Source organism: Sciurus carolinensis, chromosome 3, assembly GCF_902686445.1.
Source record: "Sciurus carolinensis chromosome 3, mSciCar1.2, whole genome shotgun sequence".
Classification (NCBI taxonomy): Eukaryota; Metazoa; Chordata; class Mammalia; order Rodentia; family Sciuridae; genus Sciurus; species Sciurus carolinensis.
In genome coordinates, this window is record NC_062215.1 from 140,679,097 (window position 1) to 140,699,761 (window position 20,665).

Below are 20,665 nucleotides of genomic sequence, written 5' to 3' on the forward strand. Positions count from 1 at the left end.
CAGATTGTGGAACCAACCTAGATGTCCTTCAATTGATGAATGGATAAAGAAACTGTGGCATATATATACAATGGAATATTACTCATCCATAAAGAATGATAAAATTATGGCATTTGCAGGCAAATGGATGAAATTGGAAAATATCATGCTAAGTGAGATAAGCCAGTCTCAAAAAAACCAAAGGATGAATGAGCTCGCAGATAAGTGGATGATGACATATAATGGGAGGTGAGAGGGGTTAGTGATAGGTTAGGGTTAGGTTTAGAGTGAGGTGTAGGGAGGGTGGCAAGAATGGAAGAAGGAAGGACTGCATAGAGGGAAAAGAGGGGTGAGAGGGGTGGGGGGGAAGGGAAAAAATAACAGAATGAATCAAACAACATTACCCTATGTAAATTTATGATTACACAAATGGTACGCCTTTACTCCTTGTACAAACAGAGAAACAACATGTATCCCATTTGTTTACAATAAAAAAAAATCACAAATGCCAGGAATTCTCATTAGTATTCCAATCTATCCACCAGCTTTTGATATCTTACCTATTTCTTTTCTTTTAAATAAAGTATTGACTTGACTACATTTTGACTTAAATAAAACACTTTGTATTAGAATACTTTTCACCACCTGAAACAAACAGTTGTAGATGGCCATGTGCTGCCAGGATCTTCCTGTAGGAAAGGACTTGAAGCTCCTTCTGGGTCTGCCTGGAATCCACCACAATGCACTTCCTGCTGAAGTTCACATATGTGTTGGATCAGCTTTCTCTCTTCAATGGATGAGCTAGTCCAAAAAGACCTTTGCAATTTTGATCTTTTATAGAATACTCCCACAGGAAATATTCCATAACTCCCTATAACCCTACATTTTTTTTTTTCTTTTCCTTTTCTTTTAGATTTTGTCTGGCCTGTATCTCAGCGTTACTTTTTCTTCAGTCAGATATTGCTTTCGGACTTGTCTCCTCCCATACAGTGATGATGCGGAATGATGTTCGTATTCCCATATGATGGGTATGAACATTAATATTATTATTATCGTGCACAACACACCCCGGTTCTATTCCAGAAACAATTGGTGGCAGATACTGAGTAGGGGAATTATAGAGTCTGATTTTCGTCATCTCATTAGTATATAAAAAGACTCTCCCTGTGAAGGGCTTTCAGTATTGGTTGATGGTAGAAATTGGTTCAATTATAAAGAGATATAATACAAAAATAGAGAACCAATGTGAATTCAGAAAATTAAGAAAACTTGAACAAGAAATTCTAGCGTAGTTTAAATGATGAAACGTATTTTGTTTGACTGAAGACACTCATGAAGTCAAGAATTCTACCTGTTGATAAAAGGAGCAAACTACACTTTAATAATTTCCTACTTTAATTTCAAAATAATAAACTTATTAAAATGGAAATAACTATAGTAACACAAAGGAAACTTAACATAAAAAAAAACTCAAATTATAAAGTGTTTTTCATCATAAATTTAAATAACATGTAGGGAAAGCAAAAGACAGATAACCTAGGAGGGAAATGCTCTATGAATCTGTAGGTGCCCTTGCAAGTGAAAACTCATGTCTCGTTTTTTTCTTTCTTTTTTTTCTTTTATTGCCATGAGCAATAATCTGGAGTTTCTATTTTTTGTTCTTTCTATCAAAACAAGACTGATTTTCTATGGAATAATTCCCATTGCCTTACAATTTTATTACTTGAGCTATAGTAGATAAGCAATTCTGTTAATTATATCATAAAATTTGCTAGTTACAATAGTTTGGGGAATACATTAATCACTCACTGACATTTACATATTTAAATGTCTCATGCTGCACATAAAAACCCTTAAAAGATAAAAAGAATGTTTTTGACAACATTTTGACTGAGTTATTTTAAATCAGGTGATTTGAATAGCAGTATCTGTCAAGGTCAAGCATCAAAACATTGATGGCAAAAAATAATATGAATATGCCTAGGATTGAAGTGAGTTGCTCATCTCAATATTTTAGATATAATAAATGCAGTTTAAGGAGAAAAATAGTTTTGTGAATAAAGCCATGCCCTTTCAGAGTGTACTTAAAATGTCTGCTGATTGTCAATATTTATATAGAGAATTAAATATGCACATTTCACAATACTGCTTTTCCTACCAGACTGTTTTATACTAGATTATTCTGCATAGTTACATTTAAATGTAACAGAAAATCTGTGTCAATAATTTTTATCTAAATAGTGAGGCAAATCATTGAGCACTATACATGTGTGACTATATGTGTTTGGTTGAGTTTCATTGTTTTGATTTTTCTTTAAAATCAATGGACAAATCTCTGAGCTTTAAGATTCATTGATATTACTGAATGCTTCATCATCTATTTAATTCTGTGTGTGAACAACTTGACTGCAAATACATAAATGTTTTATTTGACAGTTTTATTTTACAGTTTCCTGTTATATATAAACACATACATATTCTGGCTAGGTCACAAATAACACCAATCTTTGTCCCTGGCTTTAATGCATAATGTAAGTCCCATTAAAATACATTTGTATGTGGTAAGGTAGTTGGAAGAAACGAGAGTCTTACAAAAAACTTATAATTGCAGAGAAAAAAGTATAATACATTCCTAAACAGTTTGATTTACATAACTAATCTTAGTGAAAATGACTTTTGTGAAGGCAGAATATTGGAATATATAAGTATGGATTTTCATTATTGACTGAGTTTCTATGCTGTTATTAATGTTCTCATTGTATCGGTCAACTGGTCTTGAATGAGGGCTTTGTTTATCATAATCACTATGCTAAGTACTTTACCAGTATTACCTAATATAATCATCATAATACATCAATGAAATACTATTATCTCACTTTTACATAAAAAATTAAATCAGATTAAAACTTTATTTTAAATTACTAATTTATTGGCTATCAACATCCAATCAAGTAGATTGATTTGTTCCAGTCATTCAGTTCAAGAGAAGCTATTGATTCTATGAATCTTACTACTTTGGGTGAGTGAAAATAATCATGATGCTAGCAGATGATTCTGAGAGAAAATAAGTATAAAAAGCTATAGCAATTTGGGCGCAGTGGTGCATGCCTGTAATCCCAGAGGTTCAGAAGGCTGAGGCAAGAGAATCATGAGTTCAAAGCTAGCCAGAGCAACTTAGCAAGGCCTAAGCAACTTGGTGAAATTTTCTGTCTCAAAAAAAAAAAAAAAAAAAAATATATATATATATATATATATTTGTCCATTGATTTTAAAGAAAAATCAAAACAATGAAACTCAACCAAACACATATAGTCACACATGTATAGTGCTCAATGATTTGCCTCACTATTTAGATAAAAATTATTGACACAGATTTTCTGTTACATTTAAATGTAACTATGCAGAATAATCTAGTATAAAACAGTCTGGTAGGAAAAGCAGTATTGTGAAATGTGCATATTTAATTCTCTATATAAATATTGACAATCAGCAGACATTTTAAGTACACTCTGAAAGGGCATGGCTTTATATATATATAAAGGTCTGAGGATATAGCTCAGTGTTTAAGTGTCCCTGGGTGCAGTCCCTGGTACCGAAAAAAAAAAAAAAACAATTGCACATAGCACTGACATTGTAAAAGTTATGTACATAAAGTGCAAAGTGGAATCCAGAGAGTAAGTGCTAAAAAATGTCCAAAACCAGTGAAGTGACTGCAAAAGAGGCAACACAAATCTACTTTCTGCCACCAGTTAAAAGAGGCGTATGTGCAGCCTTTAATTTTACTTATTCACATTACTTCTAAAATTGACATCAATTCCCTCCATGCATAAGGAAGAGGACCTTGTGAGTATTGCTGAACTCAAAAGCCAGATGTTTCCATCAACAAATAGATGCCTACACAGAATCTGCTTCCTCATTTTGAAATATTAAATAATACTAATTGGCGTACACCTAAATTGCCACAATGAAAATGTCACAAAGAAGACATTTTAAGAAATAATTCTAGGTGTATTATGTAATGTTTCCAGTTAGAAGTTCACCAAGAAGTATTTCAATTGTTGTCCAGATGAAGCCAAGCAAATTTAATTATTCATTTATTTATTCCTGTAGCTAGTCAAGAATGACATCATGATTTGACTTACATAAAAATTTGATTTTAAACATGTACTTAAACGAGTTTCTATGGAAAAGGAGTAGGCAGAACATAGGTATTTCACCAACTTTTAAATATCTGTGTTTTTATTATTCACAGATATTTCATCATCAAGCAAGCATATGAGGTAGATTGTCTTCAGATTATAAAGATTCATAAGCTAAGCATAGTCTACAAAATTGTTCCTTATGTATGAATTTTTTAGGTCACAGCCTAGATTAGGTCTGCAACAGATGCTCAGGATCTACCATTACCAGGGTCAAAACATTTTCTTCAAGCTCTATTAGGAAAAAAAATTAAATAGCAATGTGTCAAGTCTGGGAGAAGTTCAAGTTCTTTTAGGATCTTTTTAGAATGATGCAATGGAGGAAACTGAAAACAGAGAAGTTAAGTGCCTTGACTGAGTTATTACAAATATACAGTGGAAAAGAAAGCCACGTGGACTACTGTGGAGTTTCTTGGTTCACACAGTAGCCCCTCAGTGGACTACTGTGTCAGTGGCCAACAAGGTAATAGTCAAAACAATGTTCTTATCTAAGACACAACTTTCTGTGTGGAATTGTACTTGAATTTTAAAAGGTAGTATATTGATCCATTAAATCTACAGTTCTCAATTCTTCAAATTTTTCAAAAATGAAATAAAGTCAGGCAAAATAAAATAGGTTGGAAAACATAATCTATAGCTTATATACCCTTCATTTATGTATATATATATTTTAAATGCTCTAAGTATTCACCTAGTATTTCCTCAAAAGAATAGAATCATAAAAATATAGAATTTATTTCAAAAGTTACCAAGGTGGTATATATTTTGCTCAATTTAAATTTTTATAGGTGTACCACATCCAGGACATAAGGACTTAATGAGTTGAAGATTGATCTTTACGGAAAAGAACCCAGCATTGGAGCATTGAAAGAACCCAGCTCTCTTTTTTACTTTTCTAATTATCTATGTCTTTAAGAAAAATAAAAGAAAAATCATGATAACTAGGCCACTGATTTCAATTTTAGCTTCCTATTATCACTTGAAAAGTGACTTACAGATATTAACTCACTGATAGCCTATAGATAATTCTTATATTAGAATGAACTATAGAATCAAAGATTTTAGAGAAAAAAACTTTCACTACATGTTTTATCGAAAGGGAAAATTGGAATAACTGTTCATAGATCTTCATTGACAGACAATTCACATGTGAGAGAATCGTGTGAGTCATGACTTCTGTGAGCCACTTCCATAAATCAACAAACTACTTGCTTCAGGGAGATTATTTTTTTCACTCTATTTCTTGAAATAAACATGGATCCAGTTTGGCTAAAATACCCCTAGGATGGTCAGTCCAGTACTTTCAGTGTAGCACCGAGAAAGAAGAACATTATTTCTCTTGTTACTGTGGAATAAACAGTGACCTGTGCTGCCAGGTTCCAGAGTGCTGAACAGAGTCTTTGTCTCCTGTGCTCTATTGATCTTCACAGTGAGTTCCAATATTTTGGGTCTAACCAAGATAAGCCTGCTAGAAAAATGTTGGAAAGCAGAATAACGTGTTACTTGGCCTCATTTTCCTAGTACGTGAGTCATTTTACTGTGGCTCTCCTGAGGAATGTCTGTCGGAATATCAGGACACCACATATCCCCAGAAAACCAGTTTTACATTTTCAATGGTGAATAATAAGCCTGGGGCTACCCCAGGCCTCATTAATAAAAACCTCATGGTAAAAGAATAAGAGGGAGAAAGTGCCAATGAAGCACAAATTGGTTGAAACTAAATTATTCCTCACGCCAGCAGGCTTGTTGCATTTGACATTTTATGAATTCAGCCAAAGTGGAAGAAAAAAACAGATCTTGGAGAGTGCTTTGACTTCAGTCTTTGGGGAAACTCCAGAGATAGTTGAGACTTCTGGAAGGGCCTGGAGAGTGTGAATTAGGATAGCAGTTCTTGCCATCAGTCTTCGCAAAGAACTTCTCTGTCTCCATGGATGTATACCAGTCACTAGGCACAGGCTTACCTCGACAGCAGCAAGAGTGGCAGTGGGCAAGCAGAAGGGAAAAGGATCATCAAATGTTGTAGAGTGCACAGTCTTTTTATATATCTCTCAGTGCCATATGTTTGCTTTGACTTTGGCTAAGCACAACAATATGCTTGGAAAAAGTCTGCAAAAAATAAAGGTGCCTTTGCCAATATTGTGTTTCCCTTTGACAAGTCTCAAGATTTCTAAGGGGAATCCACTATAAATGGGATCAGGTCATTCTTTTATGTTGTGTGCAAATATAATTTAAAGATACAACCTCCACAGAGAGCATGCTTTCAAAAAGTTAGGCATTTGAAGGAGTAAGGATAAAGCATTCTTCAAGATCAACTAATCAAGAAAAGTGTTCTGAAATGCCCATGTTGCATATATTAGGTGTATGGATTAAATTTACATTTAATGGATACATTCTGGAAAGTACAACTTGTAACTTATGGATGGACAAACCCCACAAGAGCAATATCAAGAGCTTTGGCTAAGATTTCATATTTTTTTGTGTGATAGCACTAAAGAAGTTCTGCTTGTTTCTGGCATGAAAAATTATAGAATATTTCCAAGTCTTAATTAGAGTGAGAGCCAAACTACAAGTTTTCAGCTATAGTTTGGATAGTTCTAAATTTCAGATGGTCATTATCTAATTGGTTTTCGTATACACTTTTTTCTTACATTTTAAATGTAGTTTTATGTGTGTGAATTTAATTAATTAGCAGTGCCAATCAATTTTAAAAAATCTAGTTTCCTAAATGCTATATCATACAGGTCATGTATTCAGCAAACATACACACACATATTCTTATATATCCTTTCTCAGTATAATGCCTTCATCTTAATAGAAATATCCTTGCAGTGTTTTTCAGAATGCTGAGAGTTTTAACTCAGTGTTACCAGATAATAAAAGATGAATGCAGTGTTAATTTTGTAATGGAATCACATAGGGACCTTTATTTGAAGAATTAATATTGACCACATACTTTAATGTTGTCAATGTACTTTAGTTTCATAATTATAATTGCTATTTTATATCTAAAAATATTTGTATTTTATGCTCAACTTCTATGCTGGTTATATGGTAACTATAGCACATATTACAGATTTTCCAGCAGCATATATAAGAATTGTCCACATGTATTGAGATGAAATGTACATTGCCTAAAGGAGGATGCAGGATGAGATAGTATTGTTGATTGAAATGTCACTGGCTTAGTAGTGGGCAAGATTTCTAGTTTCTAATCTACCCTCCAGAGTCCTACAATTGTGTGTAAGTCACTTAAACTATTTCAGTCTCCTTGTGTAAAATAAAATCAACTTTTCTTTTTTAACAAGTTTGACAGGAGTAAATATGGGAGTTTTAAAAACTGTTAAAGCACTATGTGTAACAGACATTGTTATGATCACAGGGTGGAATAAAAACCAAAAAAAAAAAAAAAAAAAATTCCAACTCGCTTGTATGCCCTTTTGCAGGATACATAAAATTCCATAACAATGACTATCTTCCTTTTTATGATATTTGGAGAATTAGACTTGAAAGCCAGATTTTACTTAGATGTATAGACCACAAAAAATGTGTTTGGGAATCTACACAGATTGTTAAAATTATAATGCAGTTTTTCCTTGAGATGTTACATGTTAGATTTTGTGTCTGAAAATCAGTAGGAAAGAATATTAACAGAGGCAGGGCAAAACAATAGAACTTACCTTTTCCCAATACCCATGCAAAAGTAGAATTTCTAGATACCCTGCAGTCACACATCAACAGTGTAGTTAGGGAAAGGTAGCCCCAAGGAAGAGGGTTATGTATCTGAATTTGAATCAGAAGAGAAAAGCTGTAGTCAAGTCTTCAGTCTATAGGAAGATTAAAGAAACAGGTTAGTATTAAATGGTGGCATATTTGTTAAGATTTTAAAACTCACTGGAATATTGCCTGTCTTCTTGTTTACAGTTTGTCAAATAGCAAAGTAATATAATGGTGTATGAAATGAGGGTCATCACCCTTCATAATTTTATTAAAGTCCACGAACAAAATTTTCAAGAATAAGCATAAGAAAAATACATGAACATTTAAGAACCAGGGACTATGCAATATATGTTACATGCTTTTCATCTACAAACTTGTAAACTGGCATTAGCATCTGTTTTGGACTTATAAGAAAACAAAGGTAGCATTCTGTTTTTTCATGGTAAGGCAATACAGTTGACATATAGTAGATTCAAGAAGTTAGCCCTCACATTATATTACTTCATTCTCAAGGCAATCTCTGCTGTTAGAGGTTATAATGTCTAGAACTGAGACATTGAGATGAATTTTTAGGACACTAGAATTGGGTGATGAAGGAAGCAGAGGAAAAATACATATTATTTACTCCTATTATTAAAGTAGGTTTTATAATTTTAAAATTAATTTTTTATTTATAGAATACTTGTACATGGTTATTTAGTGTAATGTGATGTTTTGATACATGAATACATTGTATAATAATCAAATCAGGTTAGTTAGTAAATACATCACCTCATACTTTTATCATTTCTAGTGAAAACATAAAATCCTCCAGCTACTTAACTATAGACATTCTACAAGGCAATACAAGTCCAGGATTAATTTCTTCTTTTTTAACTGTAACTATATGTGCAGTTACCTGTGATCCATCCCCCCTGCCACACACACATATATATGACTCTCCCCATTTCTGGAAATTACTCTTCTACTCTCTATTCTTAGGAAATCAATTTATTTGAGTTCCTCATAAACTGCGAGTATGCAGTATTTGTCTTTCCTATTTCCACTCTTTATTTTTTCATTTCTTATTTATATATTTTTTGAGACAGGATTTCACTATGTGTTCCAAGCTAGCCTTGAACCTGTGATCCTCCCATTTCAACCTCCCTAATACCTGGGATTATGAGCATGTATTACTGTATCCAATTTGTATTTTAGTTTCTGTCCCTGAAGTATTTAACAAAATGCCCTCTACACCCAATCCAGCAAAAATTCTGTGTATGTGTTCATCCTAAGAAAAATGAAATTAGTATCTCAGAGATATATCTTCACTCCTATGCTTCTTGCACTATTCACAATAGCAAGATATGGAACTAACTGAAGTGCCTATCAAAGGATGAAGGGATAAAGAAAGTGTAGTATATGTATATAATACAATGCTACTCACCTATGAAAAAGCCTACAGCCCTTTCTTTTGTAGCAGCATGAGTGAACCCAGAGGCTTGTATCTTAAACTATGAAGTATTGCTATCTTTATCTGTAATGTGAAGAATGGAGATTCAAATAAGTTTTAAAATTTCAAAATCATGCCATTTTCCTTTAATAGCAGTGTGATTCATATTCATTTATTTAATGCCAACACTCTAGGAATTTCAAGTTTGCAATTCTTATTGACTTCATGTTCCTACAATTTATGTATGCACTATCTGCCTTTATCTAGTATTTGTCGATTTCAGACTAAACTTTTCAATTCACAGTGACCACTTGCTTCCAGGTTAGAGCTTTGATATCAGGTTACTTTACATTTTAGTAGAAAGGTTTTCCATAAATCTGAGCAGGTATCGGAGGAAGTAGCACAGTCTTAAAATTGTACCATGTCTTTCATGTCACTAGCATCCCTTTTACACTGGATCAGAATATATACAGTTCGGAATTTAAATTGTTACAAGAGATGAAAGCTTCACATAAAAGCTGATATTTTATCAACTGAAATGTGGAATAATTGAAGCATCTCCCAGGCATCCCTGGTATTTATTTGTCTCCTCTTCCCTACTTGTCCACTTTGAAAGTCCTTTGGGGAGGTGACTAGAATTGTCATGCCAAAGAGCCTGTCAACATAAAGATGCCTTTCTTTGTAAACATTTTTTTTTCCTCAGGGCGATATTTATAATCAAAGGAAGTACCATAGTCTGTCAAATCAAACTTAAAAGGCTACCTGTGACAATGTATTATCTGATGGTAACCCAAGATAAGGTGAAGGCAATAAGCAAATAAATAATCAAGGAATGAAACCCAGTGAAGCTGTCAGGCAAGTGGTGAGATTCACCCTATCTAAAGAGTATAACTATAAAAGAATGATCATAATGAAAAGTCATCCTAGCCAAAAAGCCACTGAGTGAAATCTCTGTCACAGGAGATGTAGTTGAAACACAAGGCTAGAAGGAATTGATTTCTTTTTATGGAAATTGTACTTCTTTTAGAGGTTGTCCTCGTACATCCTGATTTTTCTCTTATTTATATCTTTTTTAATACTGCTACAGAATTAGATGACAGTGGCATTTTATTTTACCTCCATATATACTATATTATACTATGTTTTCAGTCTCCTTTACCCCCATATCTGAACTATGATATATGAAAATTTATTCATTTATTCCTACATTAAAGAAGTCGTTCTTACATAAGATTTTCCCAAAATGTGAAGGCATTGCTACATTATTAGCATCTGCTACTAAAGAGAATCACTGTGCTGGATTCATTTTAACAAGATGACTTTTATTGTTTCATAGAAATTTTATTAGTGAAACATAAAATTATTGATTTTTTTCCTCAGCAAAATTCTTCATTTTAATAATTATAGTTACAAGGTTGAAAAATTTTCCAAGGTCATTTTCTTTCCTTCTTCTATTGGGGCGTTGATTTCAGTATGCATATCTAAGCATGAATCCTAATTTACTTTAGGATATTATTATTACACACAATCCATAGTCTTAGAATATTTCAGATGAAGTGAGTATCTAATGCTAAAACTTTTTAAAGGAAGATATCCCAATGGATTCAAAGGATTGATAAACTTGATGTGATTTAGAAATTAGATCTTAGAAGAAACTATTGTAAAATGCGTACATTCATATAGAACTAAAACAGTGATTCTTTTTTAAAAGAAAGATGTAAAAAATCAATTGGCTGTAAAAGCATGCATTTTTTTCTGAATCCTTTGTTCTTTTCTAATATCTATTTCTACTTTTTTTTTTTTTTTCTGGTACCAGGTAATGAACTCAGGGACACAACCACCAAGACACATCCCCAACCCTTTTTAATATTTTATTAGAGACAGGGTTTCTCAGAGTTACTTAGAGCCTTGCTGAATTGCGTAAGCTGACTTTGAACTCATGATCCTCCTGCCTCAGAGTCCCAAATCGCTGGGATTACAGGCGTGCATCATGGCACCCAGCTCATATTTAAGTCAGTGTCCTGCTTTGCTTACTACAACTTTGGAGTATATGTTGAGGTCAGGTAATATGGTATTTGCAACTCTGCTCTCTTTACTCAAGATTAGGTATTTAGGGTCTTGTGTGATTTCATATGAATGCTAAGATTTTTTTTATTTTTATTCCTATGATGAATGTCCATCCTATATTGACAGGAATTGCATAGAATATGTGTTTCTTTGAACAGTAGACTTTTAAACAATTTTTTTTTTCTTCTAATTCATAAGCATAGGGTATTTTCCACTTGTTTATAATTTCATAGGGTATTTTCCACTTGTTTTTAATTTATTTTACCAACATTGTCATTTTAGAGATCTTTTGACCTGCGGTTAAATTTATTCCTAATTATTTTCTTTTTTCTGACACTTGTCATTACAATATTTCTTGGTTTCTTTTCCAAACAGTTTGTTGTTGGGGTACAGAGATGTTATTGCTATGTGCATGTCAATTTTGAAATCTTTCTGAATTTGAACAGATTTCTGGTGAAGTCTTTGGAGGATTTCTACACATAGGATCATGCTATCTGCAAACAGGAACTTCCTTTCCAATTTGGGTAAATTTATTTTTCTCTTGCCTAATTGCTCCAGACAGGACTTTTAGAATTATAATGAATAGAAGTAGTGAAAATGGGATTCCTTGCTGTGTTCTAGGTCTTCGAGGAATAGTTTTCATTTTTTCCTTTTCAGTATGATGTTAACTGTGGGCTTGTTATATAAGACCTCTATTTTGTTGAGGTATATTCCTTTTATACCAAATTTGTTGAGACCTTTTATTATAGAGAGTTGCTGAATTTTATTAAGTACTCTTTGTGCATCTATTCTGATCACATATTTGTCCTTCCTTCTGTTATTGCTATCATCACATTTATTTGTTTGCATATGTTGAAATTTTGTTTTATCCCCGGGATGAATCCCACTTGATGGGGGATGATCTTTATAATGTTTTATTAAATTTTGTTTGCTAATATGGTGTTGAAGAGAGAAATGGTAGGTTTTGACTTTCCCTTTAAAAAACTAACCCTAGTAGATTCATGAAGGTGGAGATAAAAGACTAGATTCTGGATACAAGACAAACATAGAACCTAAAGAATATGGTGGTCAACTGGATGTGGGATGGGAGAAAAAGAAAGGCAAAGAAATAACTGTAGTTGTTTTTAGTTCTAGTGATTTGAAGAATTTATTTCCATTTAGTTTGAAATAAGCAGATATATATTAGGATGGATCAAGTTATTAGTGTTACACATATTTAGTTCTAAAATGCATATCAGACACCAAAAAAAAGATGTTGAAAACATAAAATACACATTTAGATAATGAGGACACATCTGGTCTACAGGCCAACTTTTTTTAAATTTTTTTTTTTGCAGTGCTGGGGATTGAACCCAGGGCTTTGGCATGCAAGGCAGGCACTCTACCAACTGTGCTATATCCCCAGCCCTGGTCCAAACTTTGAAAGATTTCAAGGTATAGTTGGATAAGCAAGAGCAGGCAAAGCAAAATAAATGTTAAAAATCAATCATAGTAGACAGAAATGTTCAAGGTCTGTTGCACACTTCCTTTCAGACCATTTATTGGTAGTACAAAGAAATGCTATCCCAAGGGCAAAATTTACAATCTACTTTTGTAAATGAAGTGTTATTCTAATTAGTTATATGTGACAACAGAATGCACTTTGACACATCATACATAAATGAAGTATAACCTCTTATTCTTCTGGTTGTACATGATGTATAATCACACCTGTCATGTAGTCATATATGCACATAGGGTAATAACGTCCCATTCATTCTACTATCCTTCCTATCCTCATATCCCCTCCCCTCCCTTCACTCCCCTCTGCCTAATCCAAAGCCACTCTATTCTTCCCTAACGACCCCTCTTATTGTGAATTAGCATACCCGTATCAGTGAAAACATCCAGATTTTGAATATTTTGGAATTGGCTTCTTTTGCTTAGCATGCTATTCTCCATCTCCACTAATTTACCAGCAAATGCCATCATTTCATTCTTCTTTAAGGCTGAGTAATATCCCATTGTGTATATTTATAAATTTTTATTAAAACACAAATATTTAATTAGTTTTCATGTTGTAGATAACTAATTTCAGATTACAATTGCAGATTTGCATTCTTCCAACAGAGCTTTATTTTCGACCAAATGTAACCATTTATTGTCTGCTCCTTTTACATTTATTATCTGCTCCCTGGTCTAGGAGAAAGTAGTTAACACACTAAAAGTTTTATTACTTGTTACCAGTTTTCCCAAGACAGCTCTGATTTATACCTATTTTCCTACTCAGAAATAATGAAAAACAGATCTTTATAACTTCCAACAGGTCTTTGGGAAATATACTGTATGATCACCCAAACTAAAAATAAGAAAAATCGCACTTAGAATCCTTTAACTAACATGGTCTTAACACATTTTGTCATGGTTAAATGACCTAAAAATGTGAAACCATGTAATAATTAATTTGATAAACTCTGAATTAACTGATCTTTTCAAAAACTGATGACAATGTGGTATTAGTACTGCAAAAAATCACACAAAAAATGAAAATTATCAAATATAAGAGATTTTCATCCTCAAACACAGCAATAAAAAATAAAATCAAAGAGACTGAATCTATTAGAGAGAATGCAATATTCTATTTTAACATAGAGTAATTGAGTAATTTATATAAGCAATTATGTCACTAAAATGAAAATTCAGGTTTTCTATTTCAAATTATCCTTGTTGTCTCAGGACAAGCAGAGAATTTAATGGGTTCTTTGGAATTTAGTCATGATTTTCCCTCTAAATCATTACTCCAGACAAGGATTTCTACTTCCAATTTGAATATATTTCTATTGATTTTGTAACACATGTTAAGTCAGAAATGAGATAAGGTTAAGCAAAAATGTAAAGTTTTAAATACACAATTGTTCTATGCTTTTTGATTCATTTATTCTTTAAAATTGTGAGAAAGATTGAAAAGCAAAAATATGTTAGAATTGTCATGTGGCCAGATATACCTAACAGTTCTAAACAAGAAACAGATCGATTTACTTTTTAAGGAAATCATAAAAATTTTCAAAATGTCATGAGTGAACACACAATTTCAATCTACTAAAGGAACTGAAATCTATGATAAAGTAATTAACCTTCAGTTATGATTTCCAAAAGGTATTTACAAACCAAATGACAATCTAAAAGGGCATAGACAACAATAAAATATTACTTTTCCAAAAATGCATTAAGCCTTTATTATCCAAATAGAGTTTTATAAATCAAGCCAATAAGATCAATACTGTGGTGTCCTTATATATTGTATTGCCTGGAGGCTCTGTGGGACGGGAACTATAAAGGAGATCCAGAGGATAAACTGATGAACTTTGTGATATTACAAGTTTATATTACTCAAATTACTTGGTAAGAAGAAGAAAGGGAAAAATGAGAGAGTTAGTCTGGTAAAACAGCTAAAACAACAAATATGTGAAAAAAAAGAGAGTGATATTCATGGATTATTGTTAGTTGTTTTTAGTAACCTTAAACATTATCAAAGAACAATTGTCTTTTTCTGTCATATAATTTCTATATAAAATAATTTACATTTAAATAAAACACAAAAACCCTTTGAAAATATTAATATTTACTTTTAACACGTGTATGTCTCAGCAGTTAGGTCACATTATAGTTTTGCACATTTCTATGAATTTGTTGACATCCATATTAAACCTCAGTGCACATGTGATTATAGTTTCTTTTTCGTTGAAAACTATTTCCTGTCCTAATGAAGGTAAAGCAGCACTTTGTAAATAGAATTCACAAGACATTTTTATTTTGATTCTCTTTTGTTTCCACAAACAAAGTACTTTTGAGTTATAGTCAGTGTCTAATTTTCACATACTGTTCTCTACCTTGGTACATAAATTTATTCTCAGGTTTGGCAATGGGCATTCCTTCTTTATAAAAAGGTGAACTGCAATGGATGTCTGAGTTGATAAAGAATCTAGAAATATGTTTAATATATAAACAATTATACTTGTTCTTGGATAGGTAGAATTAATATTGTCAAAATGACCAGCTTACCAAAAATCACTACACAGTTTTAATACAATTCCTATTCAAATTCAATTATGTTCTTCAAAAAAATAGAAAAAAACAGTCATGAAATTCCTTTGGAAAAATAAGAGACCCAGAATAACCAAAGCAATCATCCTCAGCAAGAAAAATGAAGCAAGAGGCATCACAATATCAGACCTTAAATAATACTACAGGGCTATAGTAACAAAAACAACATGGTATTGATACCAAAACAGACATGAAGACCAATGGACCAGAAGAGAAGAACAGGGACAAACTCACATATATAAAGTTATCTCATACTAGACAAGGACACCATAAGCATACATTGGAGAAATGATAGCTTCTTCAACAAATGGTGCTAGGAAAATTGGAAATCCACATGTAGTACAATGAAATTTAACCCATATCTCTCACCCTACACAAAACTCAACTCAAAATGGATGAAGGAGTCAAGTATTAAACCAGAGAAACTACATCTATTAGAAGAAAATTTAGGCCCAACGATCCATCAGGTCGACTTAGGAACTGACTTCCTCAACTCTTAAAGCATAAGAAGCAAAACTGAGAATCAATAAATGGAATGGTAACAAACTAAAAACCTTCTTCACAGCAAAGGAAACAATCAAGAACATGAAGCAAACATACAGCATGGGAGAATATCTTTGCCACTTGAATCTCATAAACAACATTACTCTCTGGGATATATAAAGAACTCAAAAAACACAACAATAAAACAAAACAAAAAAACAAAGAATCAATAAATTGGCAAAGGAACTGAACAGGTACTTCACAGAAATATGAAAGGTCAAAAAGTATATGAAAAAAATGTTCAATATCTTTAGCAATTAGAGAAATGCAAGGTAAAACTACACTGAGATTCCATCTCACTCCAATCAGCATGGAAATTTTCAAGAATACAAGCAACAATAAATTTTGTTGAGCATGTCAGGGGGAAAGGTACATTGCTGGTGGGATTGCAAATTGGTTCAGCCACTCTGGAAGACAGTATGGAAATTCCTCAAAAACCTTGGGATGGAACCACCATTTGACCCAGGTTCCCCACTTCCCAATATATACCCAAAGGACTTAAAATTAGCACACTATAGTGACACAGCCACATCAATGTTTATAGCAGCTCAAATCACAATAGTTGAGCTATGAAACCAACGTAGGTGCCCTTCAACAGATGAATAGATAAAGAAAATGAGTGTGTATACATAATGGACTATTACTAAGCTATAAACAGAATTACTTTATGACATTTGCCTGTAAATGGATGGAAATGGAGACTATCATACTAAGTGAAATGAACCAATCCCCCCAAAATAAAGGATGAATGATCTCTCTGATATGCAGATACTAACACACAATAAGCAGGGAGGGAAGAATAAAGTTCATTGGATTAGACAAAGGGAGTGAAGGGAAGGGAGGAGGGATGGGAATAAGAAAGACAGTAGAATGAATTGGACATAACTTTCCTGTATTCATTTATGAATACATGTATAGTGAAACTCCACATTATGTACAACCACAAGAATGGGAAGTTATACTCCATGTACATAAAATATGTCCAAATACACTCTACTGTCATGTATATCAAAATGAACATATAGAAAAAGAAAAACAAATAAAAAAAACTACCATCAATTATTATCAAATTATGACAAGAAATTAAAAGAACTGGGATGCTCCCAAATACATTATTGAAGACATTAAAACACTGATACCCATACCAGACAAAAACACATTAAGGAAAGAAAACTTCAAACCAATAATCTAAATGAGTATAGATACAAAAATCCACAATAAAATTTTAGTTTAAACATATACACAAATGGCCTAAAATCCTGTACCCATTCATGTTAAAAATGCCAAAGAAACTGGGGATAGAAGGAATTTAATCTTCACATTATAAAGGCTATATATGAAAAACTCATGCTAATGTCATGCAAATGGAAAAAAAAAACTGAAAACATTTCCTCTAAATCAGGAACAAGACAAGGATATCAACTCTCATTACTCTTATTCAGTATAGGTCTTGAAACTGGGGCCAGAGCCATTAAGTAAGAAAAAGAAATCAAAGGGATATAAGTAGGAAAAGAAAACGACAAATTATCTCTGCTGTCTGAGAACATGATCCTACATAGAAGACCCAATAAAACCTCTACTAGAAGACTTCTAGAGCTGATAAATAAACTCAGAAAACTAGCAGAGTAGAAGATCGAATTTTATAAATCAATAGCTTTCTTATACTCCAAAAGTGATTCTGCTGAGAACGAAATCAGGGAAAGTATCCCATTAACAATAATCTCAAAAATATAAAATACTCGGGAATTAATCTAACCAAGGAGGTGAAAGGTCTCTACAATGCAAATAATAGAACACTGAGGAAACAAATTTATGAATCTATAAGAAGGAAAGACCTCCCCTGTTCTTAGATAAGCAGAATTAATATTGTCAAAATGTCCATATTACCTAAAGTACTATACAGATTCAATGCCATCCCAAACAAAATACCAGTGATATTCTTCACAGAACTAGACAAAAAAAGTACTAAAATTCATTTGCAATAGTAAGAGACACCGAAGATCCAAACACCTGATCAAGAACTTTGATGCTGAAAGTAGCACAATAACTAATCACAAATTATACTACAGATCTATAGTAACAAAACCAGCATGATATTGACATCAATATAGATAAGAAGGTCAATGAGAAGGTATAAAAGACAAAGGGACAGACCGATATACTTATAGTTATCTGATAATTGAAAAAAGTGTCAAAAAATATATGTTGGAGAAAAGTTAGTCTCTTTAACAAATGGTTCTGAGAAAACAGAATATCCATATGCACAAGAATGAAACTAGATTCTTATCCTACCCTGCACAAAAGTATAGATCAACATGGATGAAAGACTTAGGAATTAGACCTTTGGAATTAGACCAGAAATTTTGCAACTGCTGAAAGAAAAGACAGGATCAACACTTTAACATATTGGTGCAGGCACTGACTTCATTAGCAAGACCCCTAAAGCCCAAGAAATAAAACCCTGAATGAGTAAGTGACCTGGTATCAAATTAAAAGTTTCTGCACAGCAAAAGAAATGATAGAGTGTAAAAAGAGAACCTAGAGGATGGGAGAAAATCTTTTCAGCTAATCCCCTGATGGAGGATTAATATTCAGAACATAGAAAAAAATCTCAAAAATCTTACCCAAAGAATAAATGGACAAAATAACTGAACAAACATTTCCCAAAAAAATGAAACACAAATGGTCAACATATATGTGAAAGAATGTTCAACATCTCTAACAATCAGAGAAATAAAAAATCAAAACTACATTGAGATCTCATCTCACTCCAATCAGAATGGCACTTATCAAGAAAACGAATAGGAAATCTGGGTGAGGATGTGGGAGAGAAGGTATACTGGTTCATTGCTGGTGGAAATGCAAATTAGTACAACCACTAGGAATGGAGCCACCATGTGACCCAGCTATCCCACTCTTGGAATTTATCCAAAAGATCTAAAATCGCATGCTCTATATACAAAGCCTTATCAAAGTTTATAGCAGTGCAATTTACAATAGCCAAGTTATAGAACCAGCCCAGATTTCTGTCAATAATTCAAAGTATTACTCAGTCATAGAGAATTATGGCATTTGCAGATAAAGGAATGGAACTGGAAAACGTCATGCTAAGTGAAATTAGTCAGATCCAAAAAGTCAAAAGTTGAATTTTTCTGTGACATATAGAAGATATACCAAAATAAGTTAAGGGGCAGAAGGAGAAAAAGAAAAAAAAAAAGTTGTAGGGGCTAAATTCCATGAATAAGGGAGAAAAATGGAGCAGAGGAAAGGCGCTGAAGAGGAGAAGGGGCAAGGAAAGGGACAAGGAAAAGGAGGAAAGGTGGAATGAATATGAACTAACTTTATTAAGTACATATATGTATATACCACAGTGAACCTCACCTTCATGTATATGCACAAGGCAGTAATTTAAAACTAAAAACTATGAATAAATACAAGAAAGATCAGTAGAGTAGAGATAAAGAACAGGGGGAGGAAAGAAGGGAGGGAAATGGGAAGTACTGGGGACTGAATTGTAGAAAATTAAATTCCATAATTATGTAAAAATGGACTCTAATATTATATACAACTGTAATAAACTAATAAAAAGAAAAAAATGGTTTAAGAAAATGTGTGTGTGTGTATACAATATATATACACACACACATATATGATGGAATTTGACTCGGTTATAAAGAAGAATGAAATTACGGCATTTGCTGGTAAATGTATTGAGCTGGAGGAGGGAAATAACATAGAGATATTTGGAGAGTATAAAAAATCATGCATTTATTCTAGACAACAATGTACATATATCACATACCAGCATGAAAAGTGGGACTCCTTTGTAATCCTATATGAATAGGACAGGAATTGGGATACTAATATCCCTAATAATAATATTATTGAGTGAAATCTACAGTCACAAATAAATGAGTAGGTGACACTTCTTATAATGATTTGATTGTAATAGCTTGCCTACAGAGTAGGGTCCATTTGATATCTGTAACAGAGAAAGCTACCTTTTATGCCCTTACTTTTCTATAATTATTAGGGAATGGTTCGCTAATTTGTCCTGAGTCACTTGCCATCAACTTGCAAAACACATTGCTATCTACTCTGAGATCTCACATGCACTAAAATCTTCAGAACTATGTTATCATTGTTTTGGGGAAAGGTTGCTTAAGCAAAAAACATTTTATAGCCTCTGAGGATGGGTTTAATGTGATAAGATTTTGACAGATTCAGAAATGTATTTGAGTTGGTAGACTCAAATAATGGCTCCATAAAGATATCCATATGCTAATCTCCAGAACCTCTGGTGGCATGGAAAGGAAAATTAACATTACAGAGGGAAATAAGAAGACTCACCTGGATTAACCTGGAGGGACCACTGTAACTGCAGTGTTTATAAGTGGAAAAAAAAGAACTGAAAAGTCAGAAACACAGAGATAGAGAGAGAGAGCGCACACCTGGAGAGAGATTTGACTGACTATTGCTGGATTTTAAAATGGACTGGGACCAAGAACCAGGAAATGTAGGTGGTCTCTGAAAGCTGGGAAAGGTGAGAACCTTGAAAACATAAGAATCATTTCTCTACAGAGGAATGCTGTCCTGCTTAACTTCACCCTATTTGTTAGGCATATAATAAATGTGTGTTATATTA